This window comes from Salmo trutta, chromosome 19 (assembly GCF_901001165.1).
Source record: "Salmo trutta chromosome 19, fSalTru1.1, whole genome shotgun sequence".
Taxonomy (NCBI): Eukaryota; Metazoa; Chordata; class Actinopteri; order Salmoniformes; family Salmonidae; genus Salmo; species Salmo trutta.
The window spans coordinates 1,062,300-1,071,696 of NC_042975.1; positions in this window are offsets into that span (position 1 = coordinate 1,062,300).

A 9,397-nucleotide genomic window follows, 5' to 3' on the forward strand; every position below is an offset into this window, starting at 1 on the left:
CTGTGCTATGATAATGACTTCCCTCCCAGTCGGGTGGTGTGGAGCTGTGCTATGATAATGACTTCCCTTCCAGTCAGGTGGTGTGGAGCTGTGCTATGATAATGACTTCCCACCCAGTCAGGTGGTGTGTAGCTGTGCTATGATAATGACTTCCCTCCCAGTCAGGTGGTGTGTTATGATAATGACTTCCCTCCCAGTCAGGTGGTGTGTCTATGATAATGACTTCCCTCCCAGTCAGGTGGTGTCTAGCTGTGCTATGATAATGACTTCCCTCCCAGTCGGGTGGTGTCTAGCTGTGCTATGATAATGACTTCCCTCCCAGTCAGGTGGTGTCTAGCTGTGCTATGATAATGACTTCCCTCCCAGTCAGGTGGTGTGTAGCTGTGCTATGATAATGACTTCCCTTCCAGTCAGGTGGTGTGGAGCTGTGCTATGATAATGACTTCCCTCCCAGTCAGGTGGTGTGTCTATGATAATGACTTCCCTCCCAGTCAGGTGGTGTGTAGCTGTGCTATGATAATGACTTCCCTCCCAGTCAGGTGGTGTCTAGCTGTGCTATGATAATGACTTCCCTCCCAGTCAGGTGGTGTCTAGCTGTGCTATGATAATGACTTCCCTCCCAGTCGGGTGGTGTCTAGCTGTGCTATGATAATGACTTTCCTCCCAGTCAGGTGGTGTGTCTATGATAATGACTTCCCTCCCAGTCAGGTGGTGTGTAGCTGTGCTATGATAATGACTTCCCTCCCAGTCAGGTGGTGTCTAGCTGTGCTATGATAATGACTTCCCTCCCAGTCAGGTGGTGTGTAGCTGTGCTATGATAATGACTTCCCTCCCAGTCAGGTGGTGTCTAGCTGTGCTATGATAATGACTTCCCTCCCAGTCAGGTGGTGTGTAGCTGTGCTATGATAATGACTTCCCTTCCAGTCAGGTGGTGTGGAGCTGTGCTATGATAATGACTTCCCTCCCAGTCAGGTTGTGTGTCTATGATAATGACTTCCCTCCCAGTCAGGTGGTGTGTAGCTGTGCTATGATAATGACTTCCCTCCCAGTCAGGTGGTGTCTAGCTGTGCTATGATAATGACTTCCCTTCCAGTCAGGTGGTGTGGAGCTGTGCTATGATAATGACTTCCCTCCCAGTCAGGTGGTGTGTCTATGATAATGACTTCCCTCCCAGTCAGGTGGTGTGTCTATGATAATGACTTCCCTCCCAGTCAGGTGGTGTGTCTATGATAATGACTTCCCTCCCAGTCAGGTGGTGTCTAGCTGTGCTATGATAATGACTTCCCTCCCAGTCAGGTGGTGTGTCTATGATAATGACTTCCCTCCCAGTCAGGTGGTGTGTCTATGTTACGAATCCCTTTGGCCCAGCGGTCTAGGGGGGATGGATACGAGACCCGTAACATAAATCATGCAAATTATAATCGTGACAAGTAACAGTGAGAACCTACGGGTAAAGTATGCCCATGGGCGACTTGTCTTGGTACCCCCTTTTCCCACCAAACAAACAAACAGTCAAACAACAAAACAATACTCACAGGATTACCAGATAAATGTGACATGCAGTTGCAAAAACAAAAGAGATCAATACAGAGATAGCGAGAGGGACAGAGAGAGAGAGATAGCGAGAGGGACAGAGAGAGAGGGACAGAGAGAGAGAGATAGCGAGAGGGACAGAGAGAGAGGGACAGAGAGAGAGAGAGATAGCGAGAGGACAGAGAGAGGGACAGAGAGAGAGGGGACAGAGAGAGAGAGGGACAGAGAGAGAGAGGGACAGAGAGAGAGAGGGACAGAGAGAGAGAGGGACAGAGAGAGAGAGAGAGAGAGAGAGAGAGAGAGAGAGAGAGAGAGAGAGAGAGAGAGAGAGAGAGAGAGAGAGAGAGAGAGAGAGAGAGAGAGAGAGAGAGAGAGAGAGAGAGAGAGAGAGAGAGATTGAACACAAAGATTGATCTGGGGAGAAAACAACTGACTGGGTTTTTAAACCAAGGGAAAGGGGCTGTGATAGGTTGAGGGAAAAGGAACAGGTGTCTTCTGATTGGGGACTGATTGATGACTGATTGGGGAGTGATGATTGTCACCTGTGATGGGAGAAGGAGAGAGAAGAAACACACACAGTATACATACACAGGATACTTGTATCCGTAACACTCCCACCCTTAAAAGAGCAACCCCAGGCGGGGATTGCGAACAAAGTATTTACAAATGAATACTACAAGATCAATAATCAGTCAACCTTAGGAAAAATATACAAAAATTATTATTTTACACACGAGACAAAGCATCTGCGAATCCATTATCAGAACCCTTTTTGTGGCAGATCTCCAAATTATAATTCTGCACAATAAGCGTCCAACGCATAAGGCGCTGGTTCTGGTTGTACATACGGTGGAGAAACACTAAGGGGTTATTGTCAGTATATACAATCACAAGTAGGGCACTAGAACCAATATACACCTCAAAATGTTGCAGAGCTAACAACAACGCTAGAGCTTCTTGCTCGATGGTGGCATAGTTTGTCTGACACTTGTTAAATTTTCGTGAAAAATAACACACCGGATGATCCACTCCACTCTTGTCCTGCTGCAGTAGAACAGCACCAGCACCTCTGGCACTAGCATCTACCTCAAGTTTAAATGGTTTTTCAAAATCCGGAGCAGCAAGTACAGGGGTATTACATAAGAGTGCTTTAGCAGTTTCAAAAGCTACCTTACAATCCGGGGACCACACAAACGATCTAGCCGGACTGAGCAAATCGGTCAATGGAGCAACTACCGCAGAGAAGTTTTTACAGAAGCTACGGTAGTAGCCAACCATCCCTAAAAAGCGGCGTAGCTCTCGTCTGGTGGTAGGTGCAGGGAATGCAGTGATAGCCAAGACCTTATCATCAACAGGGCGCACCTGTCCATGGCCTACCTCTTTGCCGAGATAGGTAACAGTGGCCTTCCCAAACTCGCACTTTGCTAAGTTCAGGGTTAGAGAAGCAGCTGCCAAACGTTCACATACTACCCTTAGAGAGTTAACATGATCTGTCCACTCAGATGAATAAATCACTAGATCATCAAGATATGCACTACAATTAGGAACGCCAGCTAATACGGTGTTAACCAGTCGTTGAAAAGTGGCTGGTGCATTCCGCATCCCAAAAGCCATGACAGAGTATTGTAGGAAGTTGTCTGGGGTAACAAAGGCAGAAATCTCAGAAGCCCGTGAGGTTAACGGAACCTGCCAGTAACCTTTTAAGAGGTCCAACTTAGTTACATAATTAGCAGCACCAACAGTGTCGATACAGTCGTCCAGTCTGGGTAACGGGAACGAATCTGGCAGTGTGACAGAATTTACCTTTCGATAATCCGTACATAACCTGGACATACCATCAGGTTTAGGAACCAGAAGGCAAGGAGAACTCCAAGGGCTTGAACTTGGCGTAGCCAGGTCATTTTCCAACAAATATCTCACTTCATCCCTCATTATCTTCCTCTTAGAAGCATTGACACGATATGGGTGTTGCTTGATAGGGGCAGCATTTCCAACCTTAATGTCATGTTCCAACACATTTGTGCGAGTAGGAACGTCATTAAAGAGACATGGAAAACTGTGGAGTAGCCTCACAATATTGTCGGCCTGTCCTTCCGTTAAATGAACCAGACCGGAGAGACATCAGCATTTCTGAGTTGGGCAATCTAACGCACTGCTGCTGAGTATTGCGCAACTCTAATCCATCAACATCAATATCATCAATATGACAGTCCACTATCATGGCAGTAGAAGCAGCAGAAATAGCAGTAACTTCCGCTGTGGTTGAACCATCTACCTGGGTGATGGGTCGGGTGTGGTATGCTTTCAACATGTTGATGTGGCACACACGAGATTGCCGTTTTCTATCAGGAGTTTGAAGCACATAATCAGTTTCACTTAACTTCTTCTCAATCAAATAAGGACCAGAGGTACGAGCTGATAGTGAAGATCCTGGAACAGGCAATAACACCAGCACTTGGTCACCTGGCTGTAGTGGATGAGAAACAGCCTGTTTATCATAACGTCCTTTCATACTTGTCTGTGAGGAAGACAGAGCTTTCTTAGCGAGAGCACAGGCTTGGTGTAGGCGCTCACGAAAGCGACTAACGTAGTCCAACACATTCTCATCTCCAGTACACAACTCTTGGGACAAAAAGTGTTCTTTAAGGACTTTCATTGGTCCTCTCACTGTGTGACCAAACACTAGTTCAGCCGGGCTGAACCCTAGGGACTCCTGTACAGTTTCACGAGCAGCAAACAAAACTAGAGAAACTCCCTCATCCCAATCTTTCTCAGATTCCAAACAATATTTACGTAGCATAGACTTCAGTGTCTGATGCCATCGTTCAAGCGCACCTTGAGACTCTGGGTGATATGCGCTTGACACACGGTGCGTAACTGACAATGATTTTAACACCTGCTTGAAGAGCTTTGACAGGAAATTTGTACCTTGATCAGTTTGTACCACCTTAGGTAACCCGAATGTCGTGAAGAACTTAATTAAGGCTTTACTCACCACCGGAGCTGTAATCCTTCTCAGAGGAATGGCTTCGGGGTATCTTGTTGCCATACACATTATAGTTAACAGAAACTGGTTACCCGATTTTGTCTTCGGTAACGGTCCAACACAATCAACCACCACATGTTCAAATGGTTCACCTATGACAGGTATAGGACAAAGAGGAGCAGGAGGAATAACCTGATTTGGTTTTCCTGTCACCTGACATGTGTGACATGTCCGACAGAACTGAGCCACATCTTGTTTTAAACCTGGCCAAAAGAAATGTCGAAGGATCCGATCATAAGTCTTTGTGATAAATGACCAGACCACTGGTGATCATGAGCAAGGGATAACACATTGTGTCGAAAGGCTGTAGGAATCACTATTTGGTAAACAGCATTCCAATCTCTGTCTGCGTCAACATGGGATGTCCATTTACGCATAAGGAGATTACCGTCAAGGAAGTAAGCCACGTTCTTCTTCTTTGCCTCTTCCAATGAGACAACGCTAGAAAAACATTTAGCAAGCTTGTTGTCAACCTTCTGGTTAGCAATCAGCTGCTCACGAGTGACTGGTAACTGTATTGCCTCAGCAAAAAGTTCAACATACTTCGAATCTTCCCTGGGCTGTTTGTCAGAGGTGATCAGCTTCTCAGAGGTAGCACACAACCCATCCTCTTGATCATCTTCTTTGAACAGAATAGTGTTCGACAAATCTATCACGTCACCCACTTGTCTTGCCTGAGCACGAGTGACAGCACAAGCGGGGAACACATGGGGATAACTCTGTGCCAACTCATTGGAGAGAGAGTGGTCACTTTTATCCAACACTTCCAATACGGGTACTACCTTTCCTCCGGCAATATCGTTACCCATTATAAAGGTCACACCTTTTACTGGCAACATAGGACGTACCCCCACTCTGAATATTCCACTGATTAACTCAGAGTGTACATTCACAAAGTGCAACGGCACTGGGACAAAACCCATTTCAATACCCTGAACTAACACACTGGAACCACAGTATGTATTGTCGGATAAGGGCAACACATCAGACAATATAAATGACTGCGCCGCCCCTGTATCTCTAAGGATTTTAACAGGATGCTTCGTCATTCGCTATGGACACAAACCCCTCGAAAATGAACGGTTCGTAACTGCGGTCGGGTACTGAGACTTTCAAACTACATTTACCCTGAGGCACTTGTTTCCTTTCAGACCTCACAACAGTACGAATTAGCCCAACACCTGTTGGCGGCTTGGCACGAATAGGCATCCCTTGTTTGCGTTTCAGTAGGAAGCAATCATTAATCACATGTCCCACTTTATGACAATAGAAGCAGGGACGCTCATTTTTCTGGCGTGCTTGATATACTGCTGGCCGACTAGGACTAAAAGTAGGCAACTCAGTAGCTCTACTCTCAGTATGAGCCGAAAACACACTCTTGTGCGTCAACACAAACTCGTCTGCCAACACAGACGCTTCTGACAGGGAGGATACTTTCTGTTCATTTAGGTATACTACAATGCGTTCGGGTAAATTTTTTAAAAACTTTTCCAACAAAATTAACTCCCGGAGAGAGTTGAAATCAGTTACCTTATTAGCAGCATGCCATTTATCAAACAGATTTCCCTTGTCTCTAGCAAACTCCACATAAGTCTTACTAGGAGACTTTCTATGAGACCTAAATCTCTGTCGGTATGCCTCAGGCACAAGCTCATAAGCGCGAAGAACGGTAGCTTTGACCACTTCATAGTTCAAACTATCTTCCAGAGGTAGCGCTGATAAAACCTCTTGGGCTTTACCAGTTAATTTACACTGAAGTAATAAGCACCATACTTCTTCAGGCCATTTCAAGGCTACGGCTATATGTTCAAACACACAAAAATATGAGTCAACCTCTGACTCTCTAAACAAAGGTACTAAGGCAATCTGCCTACTAATGTCAAACGTGTTGGAAGCTCCTGCTGGTGAGGACGACTCACTAACAGGCACAGTAGGAACAAAGGCTAGCCTCGCTGTCTCTGTTTCCAGTTGGCGCATTTTGAAATCCATCTGCCGCTGTTCTCTTTCTTTTTCTGCCTCAAGTTTACACATTTCTAACTGGAGATTTTCTCGCCTAATTTGGGCTCTCTCTTCCGCTTCCAGTTGAAACTGTATAGAACGGACATCCCTTCTGGCATCACCAGTTGACATTGGGGAGAGCGGATCAAAACGGGGCAATGTGGCTGGAGCTTTAGCCTCGCCTTCGGTCTCAGACATTTAACACCAGTTGTTTAACCTCCGCTTTAACTAAACTGTGCAAAATAGACAACGAATAATGGTCAGCCAAGGTCATTAAATCAACTCTTCGACACTTGTCAAAAAGCTCCCACGACGGGTTATCCAAAAAGGATTTCAAATCAAAAGTAGCCATCTTGAACTACTACCAAACAAGAGCCAACAAATAGCAAACACTAATGCTATGGCGCTCAACACTGAACTAACCACACAATAACAATCTGCATGAGCGGCATGGGCGTCAGTAATGACAGATCCCGGATGAGCCCCCACTTATGTTACGAATCCCTTTGGCCCAGCGGTCTAGGGGGGATGGATACGAGACCCGTAACATAAATCATGCAAATTATAATCGTGACAAGTAACAGTGAGAACCAAAAAACCACAGACAACTGAAATCTACCGTCAAACTCAAAAGGTTTATTTTAAACACACGGTAAAGGGGTGTGAGAAAAGGGGCTGAGCTGGACCCAAGCAAAGAAACAATAAGCAAAAAAAACCCTAAGCTAGACTAGCCTATTTCAAGAACAGTTAGCTAACTAACCAAAAATACAGAGGGTGGTCCGCCCAGTTCTAACTAGGGTACTTAGACACAGTATTCCTACGGGTAAAGTATGCCCATGGGCGACTTGTCTTGGTACCCCCTTTTCCCACCAAACAAACAAACAGTCAAACAACAAAACAATACTCACAGGATTACCAGATAAATGTGACATGCAGTTGCAAAAACAAAAGAGATCAATACAGAGATAGCGAGAGGGACACACAGAGAGAGAGAGAGAGAGAGAGAGAGAGAGAGAGAGAGAGAGAGACTTTGACTTTTTGTCTTTCTTTATTGAACCATTCTCATTTCATTTAAAACTCACCACCCAACCCCCCCCCCTAAAAATAAAACCAAAAATACATCCTGTGATGCATACATGTACCATACTCGCCTTTCCAGCAACCACATGATACAAACCAACATCACAATACTCAAAACAATACCCACTCCTACAACCGTATATCCAAAACATCTTCCCCAGCTATACAGACAGCCCCCCCAACACACCATATCTCCTGAAACATCTCCACACTTTTTATCATTTTATAGAACTCAAACTCAACCCTAAGGCGCGCAGAGACCATCCCATTAAACAATAGTAAAGGGTCTGTTATCCCCCCACCTTTGACCCTGTTCCTCCTTGTTAGCCAAATAGACAACTTCGCCTGAGCAAACAGAAAATTCAACAAAACACATTTGGCCTTCTCCTTATTTGAATACCTGTATCCCATTATGAACACCCCAACAGTAAAGACCACCCCCAACCTCTCACACAGACATTCCAACAGAGACATTCATGGAATTAACCTGGTGCACACAGAAAACACATGGTGCACTGTTTCTTTCATTTTACAGAAAGGACACTCCTGCCCAACTCCCGGTTCAACCCGTGCCAGCCAGCTGTTAGTGGCCAGGGCTCCATGTAGAACCCTCCACTGGAGGTCCCCTGACCTCTTTGGTGCTGGGGGTTTGTAGAGCCCCCTCCATCTAAAACCCACCATACTCTCCGCCCCACATACCCCCTGCCACTGATGTGCCTTTACTCCTGTTAGGCTCCTAATGTTCCTCACCTTAACACAGAGGTTGTAGAGGGCTTTACCTCCCACCCCTTCAAACTCCCCCAGGCTCGGAGTGTTAAAATCTAACAAGTCCTCCAGACCCCCTTGCCAGTCTCCAGTCTCTGCCGTCACCTGCAGTGGCGGAAAGCTTGGTGGCCCCTCTCCCTTTGGCTGCTCAAACATCCCTCTTACCGGCTCAGACAGTGCCTCCTGGACCTCCTCCAGGAATCTCTCCAGCAGCCTAAGAGACATGCTGTGCTGTGCCAAGACTTCCGGGCTTTTCCACCCCTCCTCTCCCAGCAGTCTCAAGTCACCCAGCCTTTTTACACCCCCTGCCATCAGATGCCTCTGCAGGGTGGCCGACTGGACCGATCTCAAAGGAATGGCTGGGTTGTGGAAGATAGGCTCCTCCCACACCCACAGCCCAGGCTCCACACCCCCTTCTCGTGTGGGCCTTAGCAGCTGCCAGGCCCTCAGCACCCCAGAGTAAAAGTCTGAGAGACCTGCTGTACTCAGCCTCTCCAGCCTCATGAGGAACAGCTGCCGGTCCAACCCTAATCAGCCAGCTCTCCTCAGCAGTGCGCATGCTGGTTCCCTCCAGCCAACGTCAGTATGGTACAGCAGTCTCTGCACCGCCTTTAGCCGGAAAGCAGCCATCCTGCTCTCCAGTTCCACCAGGCCCTGTCCTCCTTCATGGACGGTCATATACAACACTGCTGCCCTCAGCCAGTGATGGCCCGACCAGAAGAAGTCCACCAGCTTGCGTTGCAGGTCTGCGAGCAGACCTGTGGGGGGGTTGAGGACAGCCAGTTTATGCCACAGGGAAGATGCCACCAGGTTGTTAATTATCAGCACCCTCCCTCTATATGACACTTGGGACAGGAGCCACCTCCACCTGGCCAGTCTTGACACCACTGCCTGTGACAGCCCCTCCCAGTTCTTCCTGACCCACCTCTCCGAGCCCAGGTACACCCCCAACACTTTAAGCCCTTCACAACCCCA